This window comes from Capsicum annuum, chromosome 6 (genome assembly GCF_002878395.1).
Source record: "Capsicum annuum cultivar UCD-10X-F1 chromosome 6, UCD10Xv1.1, whole genome shotgun sequence".
Taxonomy (NCBI): Eukaryota; Viridiplantae; Streptophyta; class Magnoliopsida; order Solanales; family Solanaceae; genus Capsicum; species Capsicum annuum.
Window position 1 is genome coordinate 155,305,131 of NC_061116.1, and position 12,850 is coordinate 155,317,980.

At 32.2% G+C, this 12,850-nt stretch overlaps 1 non-coding gene across 2 annotated transcripts; it reads right to left on the bottom strand.

Annotated features, from left to right (window-relative positions):
• Positions 1-5,606: 5,606 nt before the first annotated feature.
• On the bottom strand, positions 5,607-12,613 carry LOC107873125. 2 transcript variants are annotated; one of them, XR_007057228.1, is made up of 4 exons: positions 12,262-12,613; positions 12,054-12,166; positions 5,733-5,841; positions 5,607-5,635 (listed from the first exon to the last, which is right to left on the bottom strand). It is a non-coding gene; the product is annotated as an uncharacterized LOC107873125 (transcript). The 2 variants fall into 2 exon arrangements; XR_007057227.1 differs by having other exon boundaries at positions 12,054-12,612.
• Between the last annotated feature and the right edge of the window lie 237 nt (positions 12,614-12,850).

Consider the following 12,850-nt stretch of genomic DNA (forward strand, 5'->3'; position numbering starts at 1 on the left):
TCTATTTTATTGTATCCTCTCACCCGTCCAATGATTCCAACTCTCACCCCTTGACCATCCAATCCGCCATCCCGAGGCCCCGCACCATATCTCTTCCAATTCTCTAGTTATTTTGCTAGATTTCATATAGATACTCTTGAGATAACATTGTTCTTACTAGCTTATTTATAAAATATTTAAAAAAATAAGTAAAAAACAAACTTGTTTTCCAAGAACATTTTTTAGAAAAAAAATTTCTTAAAAATATTTTCTTTCGTGCCAAACACATCCTCAATCTGATTTCTTCTGATTTTTCTGGCTTATCAACCTTGAGATAAATCTTGAACTTTCTTTGCTTTAAGACTACTGTATGGTCTTTCGTGAACAAATGGTTAAGCGTGAAACTTGAACTCTAATAGGCGTAAGTCGTCCAGAAATGGATGTTATCCCTAATTCAACAAAAATTGCTAGTTTAAGAGGAAAAAATTGACCAAGATAATACAAAGAGATCATACATTCAGGTTTTATCCGATGTGGCCTGTGGAACTCTTCAAAATCCGTCCTCTCCCACTCAGAGTCAACATATGAAGAGTGAGTAATTTAATATAGAGATCCAAAATGAGTAAATAAAAATTGAAGTGGGTTTTACTCTAGTATTATGTAAAAAAAATGTATCTTGAGTATAACTCAACGACCTAATTTTGCAAGACATAAGTTTTGAAGACTTTTGTCTTGTGCAGTATAAGTTTAAAGAACTTTTGCCTTATTCAACATGAGTTGTTTAATATATAATTCGCTAGGCTTAAGTTTAGAGAGCTTTTGTATCGTTCGGCATAATTTGTAGAACTTTTATCTCATTGGACAAAAATTATATAGGAATGTATTACATCTCTTAAGACTTCTTAATGAGTTCAAATATAAAATTTATGTTTCGATCCCATATGCTTTACAGGAATTAAGTTATGCCTTATAAGCAATTAACTTGTGAGTCATGAATTGAAATTGTCTCTAACGACACAAATTATGTAGGAATTATAAAACGCAACTTGTGCCATATTATGATATTAAAATATAAACTTTTTCCTAGCAAATCATTATTATACTATACTATTATTTTTTACCACTTTTTTTGTTAAAGTGTTAAAGAGTAAAGTTAAAAGACCACATTCGAAGGACAGAAATTTAGAACCACTTTGCCGATTTTTAGCCAAAGTTTGATTATACAATTATAGTCGGATCTTTATTAGTACCATATTAACATAATCATATTAAATTGCTAAAATATTCCAAATGTACGAGATTTAAAAAAAAAATGAAACTAATTTATATCCCTTAATTTCTGACTAATAAATGAGTCTTTTTATTATTTGTATAAATCTCTATTAATTAAGGTTTCTTTAAAAAGATTAGTTTGCTTTTTTAGTGCCTTTTTTTTTTAATTTCTTTTTGTATTAGTATTTTTAAGGAATTATTGGTTGATACATTCTTTTTGGATTTCAAAATAAATATCATATTAACATATTACCAATTAAATTGTTGTTCTTGACTCGTTATGTAAATATATATTATTTAAAGTAACTTTTCAAAGCTGTCGGCATAAAATTAATATTGAAGAAAAAGTGAAGAAAATTATGAGAGAGAAAGAAGAATCAATATATATATATATATATATATATATATATATATATAAAAGAGAGTATTAGTCCATCCTATACATGCCTAAGATTCAAAAAAAGCTATTTATATTTTTTGTAGTTTTTTTTAAAAAAAAATTCTCATTTATAAATCATAGAATACTTTAATCAATTGCAATAAATAAATTATAATTCTACCGTTTTGACATTTGATTGAATTCCACATAGGAGTAATGTAATTAACATTAATGATAATTATATTCCTATTCATGCATTATGTAGCAATATTGATGCATTACTTCATTCTGCATATTGCAAGTGATATATATTCACTTTCATTTTAGAAATCTAAAAGAATTACATATTTTGATTCTTTATTAATCCACTACCACATAACGTTATTTTACGTTTTAAAAGAGAATAAAATTCTTCAACTTCCTCACGAATACTTAACTAATTCTACTAGCATAAAAGTCTCATCAACTTTTGCTTGCAAATGCAAATTTCAAAAAATCAAAATCAGAAAAAATAAAAATCTAAATAAAACACATGATCAACCTTTTGTGAGAGCAAGCAGTATATGATAGAGAGATGGAGGAGTATATTATGGTAAATGTATTTTTCAAAAATTATTAGTTCATACATATTATTTATTATAATTTTAATGAATGTTTATGTATAAATTTATGCTTCACGAGAATGTATTAAATTTGATAAAGCGAATACCGTAACGATAGATTCGCCCATGGATGTCATATGCAGCATATTAAACAAAAATAAAGTTTGCGATGGTCGATTGACATCAATTGTTAAGAACCTAAAGAGGGATGATAAATAAAGACTCAAAGAAGACTCTTCTCGGATCTTGTATATACACAAAATTCAACACAATTTTATAGAATTCTAATTTTAAATTCTCCACACTCTTTCTTTTTCTTCTTGCAGATCTTCCAGCAATTTGGAGATTCTTTGAACTCCAAGAAGTATGTTTTAAAGTTTCATATAACACGTATGAAAATGTAACTTTTTATGATTTGTTGTTATCTATCATTTTTTAAATTATTGTTGAGCATAACATTTCTCCTCTTATAATGAGAATAAAATCTTGATTATTACTGATTAACCTTTCATATGTCATATTCTAGAAAAGTTTTTAAGTCTCATTTAGTATTATAATTTTTTCTATTCTTGATTAATGTAGGAAAAATTCTTGGTTTGTATTATTAACTAAAACCCTGATATTGTTATATTTTAACCGAAGAACTTGAAATATCAATGCAGATCAAAGAAAGAAGCAAAAAATTTTATATTCTATTATTTCTAAGCGGCAACACAAGTGGAGATCCAAAAATGAATTCTATGTTCTCATCATGATTAGCAAATATGGAGAAGATCCATATGTGACAAAGCCAAACAAGAAAGAAGATCCGTATATGACAACACCAAACAAGAAAGAAGATTCATATATGATAGACCCAAGCAAGAAAGAATTTAGTAACTCCTTAAAGAGAAATGGAGAGTAGGCAACAATATAATTAAGTGCACTACAAGATATCGCGGCATTTTAAGTGCTTTGCGGCTTAAAAAATGTGATTTGTTATATTCTATTTTCTTCACTATAAATAAAATACAATAGAAATAATTGTTACATTCTATTTTCTTCACTATAAATAAAATACAATAGAAATAATTGCTTTTCGCTAAAAAGTAAAGATTAATAGTACATTTTTATTTTGCTTATCTTCTATATATCTATGTTATAAATATCGTCAGTTCCTTAGGGAAACAAAAGTTATAAGTTAAATATAGTAATTCATTTGAATATGTAAAGAATTGAAATAAAAGAAAACTTTTAGAAATTTAACAAATGAAAAAGTTATACAACTTTCTAAAAATTATAAAATGTACTACTATAAAGAATGAATGAAACGTGTCAAGAAGGCTAAGGCAAAAGATGTCAATAAGAAATGAGCATCATATTACTTATGTTTCTCTAGATATTTAAATTGAATCTTATCAATTATATATGGTTAAGTAACACAAATTATATTTTTCAGAATAAGGAGGAAGAGGCGAATTATATTACACATTTCAATATTTTATCTTCGTAGTTTAATATTCCAAACTAAAAATAATGATGGATTTAATTTTCTAATAACTAAGTAATTAGATTATTGGGTGATGAAAAGTTAGAGAAAAAAAAATATAAAATCGTGTTAATAATAAAATGAGTTACAACTTAAAATTTAACCTATTTGAATTATCTTTAAGCACTAAATAGGATACTTTAAAATATTTTTAATTTTTGAATAAAAAAAAGATTAATTTGTAGAACTAATGAGATTTTTGATAATCGCGTCATGCACGGTCAAATTTACTAGTAAATGTAATAAGAGTGCATTGATGAAAATAAATTCTTCAATTAATGAAAATTATCAGAGAAAGAAGATTAATTATTATACAATTTTCTTATGTAAATGACAAAAGTGTAATAAAAGAAGCTATTTATGAAATGATGCAACAGTTAGGCTATTTTTATAATTATATGAGATATGTAGTACTTTCTCCGTCTCAAATTATCCGTCCCAAATTGAAATGGCACATTGATTAATAAAAATAATAAATAACATGACTAGTTTACCATAATACCCCTATTAAATGATGTTTACATTTTAATATAAAGAAAAAGTAATTAATGCAAAGGGTAAAACATGAAAAAAAAAAAATTATCTCTTCTTGATTAATCAAAAAAGACTAAAATGAGACATCAAATTAGAAAATTTAGGACAGGTAATTTGGGACGGAGGGAGGGTAAAAACTTACACGCACCCGATGTATACACCAAACTAATGTTCTTTACCATGATTATGTAATTAAATTAAGTAAAATATATATTGATTAATCATGGTTAAGTAACATTAACTTTAAATTCAAACACATGACATGCATGTATTGGCTTGATGTATACACCGGGTGCGTGTAAGTTTTAACCCAGAGGAGTACCGTGTAAAATTCTCTAAATTGGTTTAGTTTTTGTTTAGGCCAATCATTATCCTGCAATGTATAAATGAGGTACAAATTTTAAAGAATGGCTTCAAAATGCACTTACGACGCAATTTTATGATGGAATATGAAGCAAAATTTTCCCAAAGGAAGAGTGGAAACCAAAAACCGGTAGAGGGAAACACAGTAATCAAGAGTTCAAGATATTCCGATATTTTGCAGTCACCATAACAGGCAGAATCAGATTCAGGATTTGAATGTTAATATGTAGATCAATATAACTTAAGCAAGCATATGTTCAACATATTTCAATAACGCAAAACCAGAATTGCTGACAGGGACATAACTAACTTTTTGCTATGTTACAGGAATACTTTGGAAAATTCTTAAATCTAAGAAGGTGCTTAACAAATTTTCACATTCATTAACATTGAAGAACTAGTCGATACACATAATGGAACATAATTGCTAAGCCAAATTAACACGGGCATACAAACTTTTTGCCATAATACACGTAAACCTTTTAAAACCATCGAAGATCTAACTTCAATTATTCAAGTCCAAGGGCACCTGCTACCGTATTTTCCTACTACTAGCAGCTGGGAAGAAATAAACATTCTGCACTGCAGAACTTGCTGTGTATTTATCTCTAATATCATCAGACCACAAGCCACACGGTCAGGCATGCTACCTCATCTTCTTTGGACGGGTTTGTAAAGCACGACCGTAACATATTTTGAGCGAAAACGATGGGTTACACCAAGTGCTACAACTGACCTCGGGACTTCTCCATTCTCAATATACAGATGGTTTAGTACAGCATTGTTCTGCGGCAATGGGAGGGATGTTGACTGATCTCTTCTTGTTGGGTGGTTTAGCAAGGTGTGATGCAGATGTGGTGGTGCCAACGGTGGTTCCCTCCCTTCATCTATATGGGCAGGATAGACATTGTTGTAACTTGCATCAGGTGATCTTGAAACTTCAAAGCCCATGACAGTGGATGCCTCCTGTGTTTATAACTTAGATTTAGGCTTAGTCAAAAAGTTGCCAGAGGTATCAGTTATTACAAGAATTTATGACTCGAGGTATCAGTTATTACAAGAATTTATGACTCACATGATCTTCACCATATGGATGTGGGTGGTTCATGTTGCTTCACAAATAAACAGCACACTCTAGCTAATAAGATGAAAGTTTTGAGCAGATAAAAATTTCCTAAGTTAACCTGAAAATGAAACAAATTCTATTGTAAGCAAGAAAATAAAACCAATTTTGGGATTAGGCTCAGAATTAAAAATTTCTTATGTGCATATTCCTCCGGAGGGGCAATTGGGCCGTGGCCATATCTCATAGCGTCTTTATGAATCAAATACTTTAAGATCATGAGCTATTTGTATGTCTTCTCTCAAATACTATAAAAGAATCCATGTTGTCTCATATGCTAAGTTTACCAAATGATAAATGATGTCTGCAAATTAGATCATCAAGATATTAACAATACAAATATCTTGAATAGAACTGACGAGAAAAACAAAATTTTAAGTGGAATATAGTAGAAAAATTATGTCACATATACATGGAACAAGAGATGGAAGGCAATCGCCTAATTCAGCGACACTTCCAATTTAAGAGGACAAAAGTTCTGGTTGAAGTAGTGGTTACCACTTTTTAATACCCAAATTGAGTCTGCAATACCTAGAACCGAATAAAGCACCCCCCTCACCTTAAAGGAAGTGCTACAAAGAGCTACTCTCCAGTACATGCCCAGCCCGAACAAAAGCATCGTCAAGGGAACTATCAACTAACTTGGAGTAAATAACCTCATTCATTTAAATAATACCACCTCTTTCACTAAGAACTAATTCAATGTCTTTACTCAGGTGAGAACTCCAGTATTATGCCCTTAAATAACATTGGCTTTCAATCACACGACATTACTGGACTTCCTTTTTGATCTAAATCATCGTATGTAACATAGTGCGTAGCATTTCGCTAAGAACCAACACCCATGCTCTACCACGCTTTATATTGATTCAAATGCAATCACAACTGGAAGGTAATCTTAGCAACGACAAGTACTACACCCATGTGTTGGGGAAATAGACAATAGCAAACCTGCACATGGCTCGAATTCAATTGCTCTAAATGATGACATTCAAATCACATTGACACCAAAGAAAGAATAGCTTTCATTGCAAACTGATTGGCCCTGGTCCATATAGCATGTGCCAAGATGGTGTGCATGCACCCAAGCACATAACAGCAAACTCTTAACCCCCTTAAATTTGCCTTTAAGTTATTTTCATCAGCATTAAGGTGTGTTTTAATACAAAGGAAGTGATAGTTTAGGTAGGTAAATGGAACAACGGATGGTTGAGGTATAAACTAGCGAAAATGTGATAGTTAAGTGTGTTTTTGACCATCAGATCTAATAATTAAGGGTACTAACTTAGTGACAGAGAAGATGATATTATGGAGAAACTTTATCACACAGAAATATGGAATTGATAACGAGTGGATTACAAATGATGTCAGAAGCTCCTATTAGAAGTGTCTGGAAAACCATTAAGAACTAGTGGCATGAATTCTGGGGAAATGTGGAGATCAAAGTGGGTAATGGACGAAAAACTGAATTTTCAGGAGGACCACTGAATTCTGGGTAATGGACTACATAGCTTAAAAGTCCACCTTTCGTGATATATACTCAATTAGCCTTCAAAATCATGCTAAGATAAACCGTATTTGGAATCAGCATGGTTGGGATTTGATCTACAAAAGAGCTTTAAATGATTGGGAAATTGAGAGTTATACCATTTTGCTTCAGCAACTGGCTATTTTTGGTGGTACTCGTACTACTGAGTATTCAGAGAAGCTTAAATGTAGGTTGAATAGCAGAGGGAAATTCACAATAAAGTCTGTGTACTGGAATTTGTATCACAGAACTCATCTAAATTTGCTCTGGCCCTGGAAGCTTATTTGGAGAGTCACAATTCCAGTAAAGATTTCTTGCTTTGTGTGGTTGGTTGTCCAGAATGAATGTCACTCAAGAAAAGTTACAGAGAAGAGGTCTTCAAATTTGTTCAAGATGTCTACTAAGTGATAAGGAAAGTGTAACTAATGAGCACCTTTTCTACATTGTAAGACAACTATAAATCTGTGGCACATGTTCTTTTGTACGTTGAGGATAAATTGGGTTACGCCCAGTTCCACTGTGGAACTTTTGAGCAGCTGGAGAAATGTGGGGAGAAGAAACTTGGCACTACGCACACCAGCCACACATCCTCACTCTTCCAACCCATTCCTATCAACCATGGTTTTTAACTCCAAAAAATTTTTAGACTTCCTTAATGGCATTCCAAAACTAAATTCCAGAATAAGGTTACATAAAACATTAACTTACACACACATAGCAATAAAAATTAACACATACAATTTCTATAGATATACAAGGTTTTAGAAACTTCTCATTTTCTCTTGCGAGCTATACATGTCTATCATAGTTGCGTCTAAGCTCTTAGAGAAATGGAAAAATACATATTTAATAATATTTATGAGGCTAATGCTGATATACAGCTTATGAATTCTTTTGTTGTATGTTTGATTACCTCCTTGGTACCTACTTTAATAAAATTACCTTATTCTACTAACAAATAAAAGAAAGAATGCATATGTCAATTTCCTGTCTTCACTGAAATTGGTAATGTAATTAGAAAAGTCACTCCCTTCGCCCTATTTCTATGATACCATCTCTAGAATCACAAGCTTTAAAGAAAACACTGACAAATACACCAGGTAAAACAATTACCAGTTGCTTGCCGAACTACTGTTCAGGTGTTAAGTTGATAACTTTTCGTCTATTTTAATTAGCATTGCTAACTTGATAGATACCTTTATTTTTGAAGACCAATAAATCCGTCAGGGCCAACCGTTAGGACCAACTATAGCTTTCGAAATCCACAAATAAATGGCTGCCTTCTACCCTTTTCAACTTAAATACTAGGTTTATAGCATGTTTGATCAAGCTTATTTTTCTCCATAAGTTCTTTTTTTTTTCTAAACAGTTCTTATTTTTTAAAAAAGTGAGGTGTTCGGCCAATCTTTTAGGAGAAAATATGGGCTTCTGGGGAGTAGCAGAAACATTTTTTCAGAAGCTAAAAAAGTAGATTCTCCCTAAAATCACATTTTTGAAAATCACTTTTGAGAAAAATACAATTTAAAACACTTTTAAAAAGTTTGGTCAAACACTAATTACCGCACAAAGTGCTTTTAAAATTTATTGATCAAACACAAACTGTTTCTCACCAAAAATACTTTTCTGAAAAGCACTTTTGAAAATAAATTGATTTTAGAAGTTTGGACAAATAGGCTATTCATTCGCATGAAGCAGGACTTAAAACCGTGACCTAAGTCACAAGTCCCTCAACCTTTTCCACTTCGATTAAGCCCTGTGGGAAACTTGACAGTTAGTTTTTGGTGCTCATTCTAAATTCAGAGGTTCAGAAACAACATCATACCCAGTGTAGTCCCACAAGCTAAGTTGATCTGACTCTCCAAAACTGTTGTCGCACGAGTGTCGGATCCTTCAAAAATACACTATATTTGAAGGATCCGACACACATCCGTTGATATTTTTGAAGAGTCCAAGCAACATAGGCCACAAGTGAGGTTTTGGGAGGGTGAGATGTATGCAAACCTTACACATACCTTTGCGGGGTAGAATGGTTGTTTTCGATAGAGTCACAACTTAAATTTAGAGGTTCAAAGATTATAAATACGAGCAATGCCAATTTGAAAGTGGACTACATTTGGGAAAGCCAAACCAAATAACGGACGTAAGGGAAAAGGAGAAACGACCAAAGGGTCAGAGGGAGTAGCAACAAAAAACTGACTAGAAGGAGAAGCCACCACCAACAACAACAACATACCCTGTGTAATCCCACAAGTGGGTCTGGGGAGAGTGGTATGTACGCAGACCTTATCCTACCTTGTGAAAGTAGACATGTGTTTCCAACAGATCCTAAGCTCATGTAAAGCATTTCAAAGCAGATATGAAAAGGAATACAGTACTGAAGAACCCATTATGAAAATAATTTAGAAAAGAGTAGTAACAACAACAAATATTATGGTAATTGGAGGAAAGTAAATAACAAGCACTAAACAACAAGAGAAGACATTTTTGATAAACAAACTTTATTTTTTTACAATGGTCTTCAATCAAGATAAGTGCATGAAAGAATTTTATCATTAAGTTAAATTGAATAAAATGAATTTAGAAAAAATGCAATAGGTTTGTCTGCAGGAAAAAGAAAGCCTCAGAGCACAGATGTGGGTGCTTCAATGCACAAACAAGCATGAATAAAAGTAACCAGGTACTGTTTTTCTTCTTTTTCATGGACCAAGCATGTGGATATTTTTTTTAATAATGGGTGGCAGGCAGATTCGATCCCAGGACTTCTGTCTTCCCTGATACCATATTGAAGTGTGTGACCATCTAATCTAAAAGCTTAAGCTTTTAAAGAGAGCACATTTTTATTATTTAATTATATTCTCAAAAACTAACACTAACAAAAAGAGTTTTGATTATTATAGAAGTAACAAAAGAGAACTTTTATCTTGAGAGAGTCTTATAAAGGCTCATTTTCCTTTACCATAACAAGGCATAAACGTAACACAGCTATACCTGACATTAAGCTCAAACGAGAAAACGGCCAAATCAGAATTCAACCAATTCACCTTACATGGAAGTGGATAGCTCAGCAAAAGACTTGCTTACCAAACATCTTGAAATCTTGATCTCCTGGAAAACCTCAAACTCCCCTCTAAATGACCAGTAAGTTGTTTCCTCACTCACTATATCTTGAAGATAGAAAAGTTGCAGGCAATCACCCATATTTATATTAAAGTAGCTACTGATGCACTGTATTCATGTAGAGTATTATGCGTACACGTCTCAGAGGCCACCGCTCATTAAACACATATTGCCAATATTGACAACTGGTTTTGGAGACATCCGGAAGCATGCGAACAATGTTCACATCCTGACAATGCTAGTAACAACTATGTACTGTGATATTAGCTCTGTTTTCCACTTTAATCATTAAAATAACTATTTCGGTGGCCCCAGGGTTCCTTTATAGACATTTTTAGCCTAACTGTTAGTTACGACACGTGTTATCATTCCAAAAGTGTTTCAAATTAATGATAGACTAACACCAAGCTCACTAGAATATACAAAACAGTGGGTAGCAACAACACACCAGCTTTAAGAAGTCTAGAATGATTATGCGGTCAAAGAGCTTTATTTGAATTAGAATCTGATTCAACCCAACCTCTGATGAAAATGATAGAAGTAAATGCAAGATCCAAAGGCTCAACAAGAGAATTAACATCACCTACATGAGCCTTGAATAGCGGGACCTTTACTGCACTGGGCTGCCCTTTCTTACATGAGCCTTGAATAGTTGGCCAGAGTCCCCGATACAGGAGGAGGATTGAGTTAGGCTAGCGGCGTACTTTTGAGGTAGGTTAATGGGGTGAGAATACAATGTATGGTGAAAATGGGGATTCACATTACACCTAGTTAAATTCTTAGGCCTTTCCGTCATATCTGTTCAAAGATCTATGAGTCTATCCTACAACCAATAGAGGTAAAAATACTGTTGCTTTCAAAACAAAATATTCTTTGCTATCTATCTTTGGCTCTTAAGTGACATTTCTTACTCCTAAGAAGAGTAACTAAAAAAGAAAGATCCATTTAAAGGGGTTCATATTGATTCTCTAATTTCAGCTATTTTCAAGGCTCATACCAGAATAAGAGGTAGCTGAAGGTCTATCGAGAACAACCTCTCTACCTAAGTAGGGGGAAGTACCCTCCTCAGACCCCATTTTATGGGATTATACTAGGTGTGTTGTTGTTGTTGTACACCGGAACATGAGTCCAGGCTTTAGTTAGTAGGGTCCCTACTTCTCTTTTGTAACCTCATCACTTCGATTTAAGATAAAATCAAGCTAAGTGCCTACAGTATGAGAAATGTAGGAACACATGGAAGCTACCTAATTCAATCAACTAGCCAAATATGTCCCTAGAGAACAAAAATTGCTTGTGCTTGATTTAGTAATGTATTTGTGGTGATTCTACTTTCCTCTATAAGAACTTCAATAAATCCTCTAAACGTTTAATGGCCATGCACATGGAGGGTAATGCTCCCGATATAAGCCCAACTAACTTAGGATTAAAGGGTAGGTAATTGATTGAACCACTTGTTCTCTAAGGCAGTAAGAAACCAGGAAATCAAATAGTAAATTTCTTAAAGTAAATTTCTTAAAAGTGAAAGCTCATGGACATAACATTAATATTAAATAGGTAACTCAAGATTCTTCGGGCAATTTATGGCTTAGTCAACAGAGCATTATAAATTTGAAAAGCCTAAAACATACCTAATTCAGCTGCCTTTTGGCACTTCAATGATTTCAACTCTCTCAGAAAGCTGTCTTAGGAAAGATAATACCAAGGAATAACAATTCAATGAATCCCAGCGGAACCACAAAATCTGAAGAATAGCAATTTACACAAACTAAAATATTGATTAAAAAGCTTAAATCAATAATTAAGCAAGAAAATAGAAAAAAATGGACCAATATTCACCTGAGATTCGGTAAAAAGAAAAAGAAAAGAGAGAAAAAAAGAGTGAATGACGAGGACTGAGAAAACTCGCCTTACTAGCTGAAGAAATCAAATTTTCAAATTCAAAATGAATTACTATGATTTAGGAAAGAATATGATGTGTGATTACTTTAAAACAGCAGTCATTTTTTCCAATAAAGTATAGGGAAAATTAGAGGCGGGCATAACGCTGAACGAGATTCTAGAGATTGAACTAAAGTTCCGTTTAGATATCTAATGTCTAAATTCGTAAGGTGAAGGAATTGAGAGATCTAAATTCTATATTAATTTCTTTAAAATTAACATGTTAAATGTTTGGACGAACTATGAATATGGCTTTGTTAAAATATTGTTTCCTTTAATGTGTAATTATCAAATTACTGTAATGAAATTTATGTACTCAACGTTTTATATTTAATATGCACTTTCAATTATCATTTATAGAATTATAAATAAAAATGAATTTTAAAAATATCAAACTGAACATCAAATGCTCTTTCAAAAAAAGTACATAAATTATATTATGTAATAGTCCGAAAAATCACTTTTAGCATGCTTAAATTAATCGAGT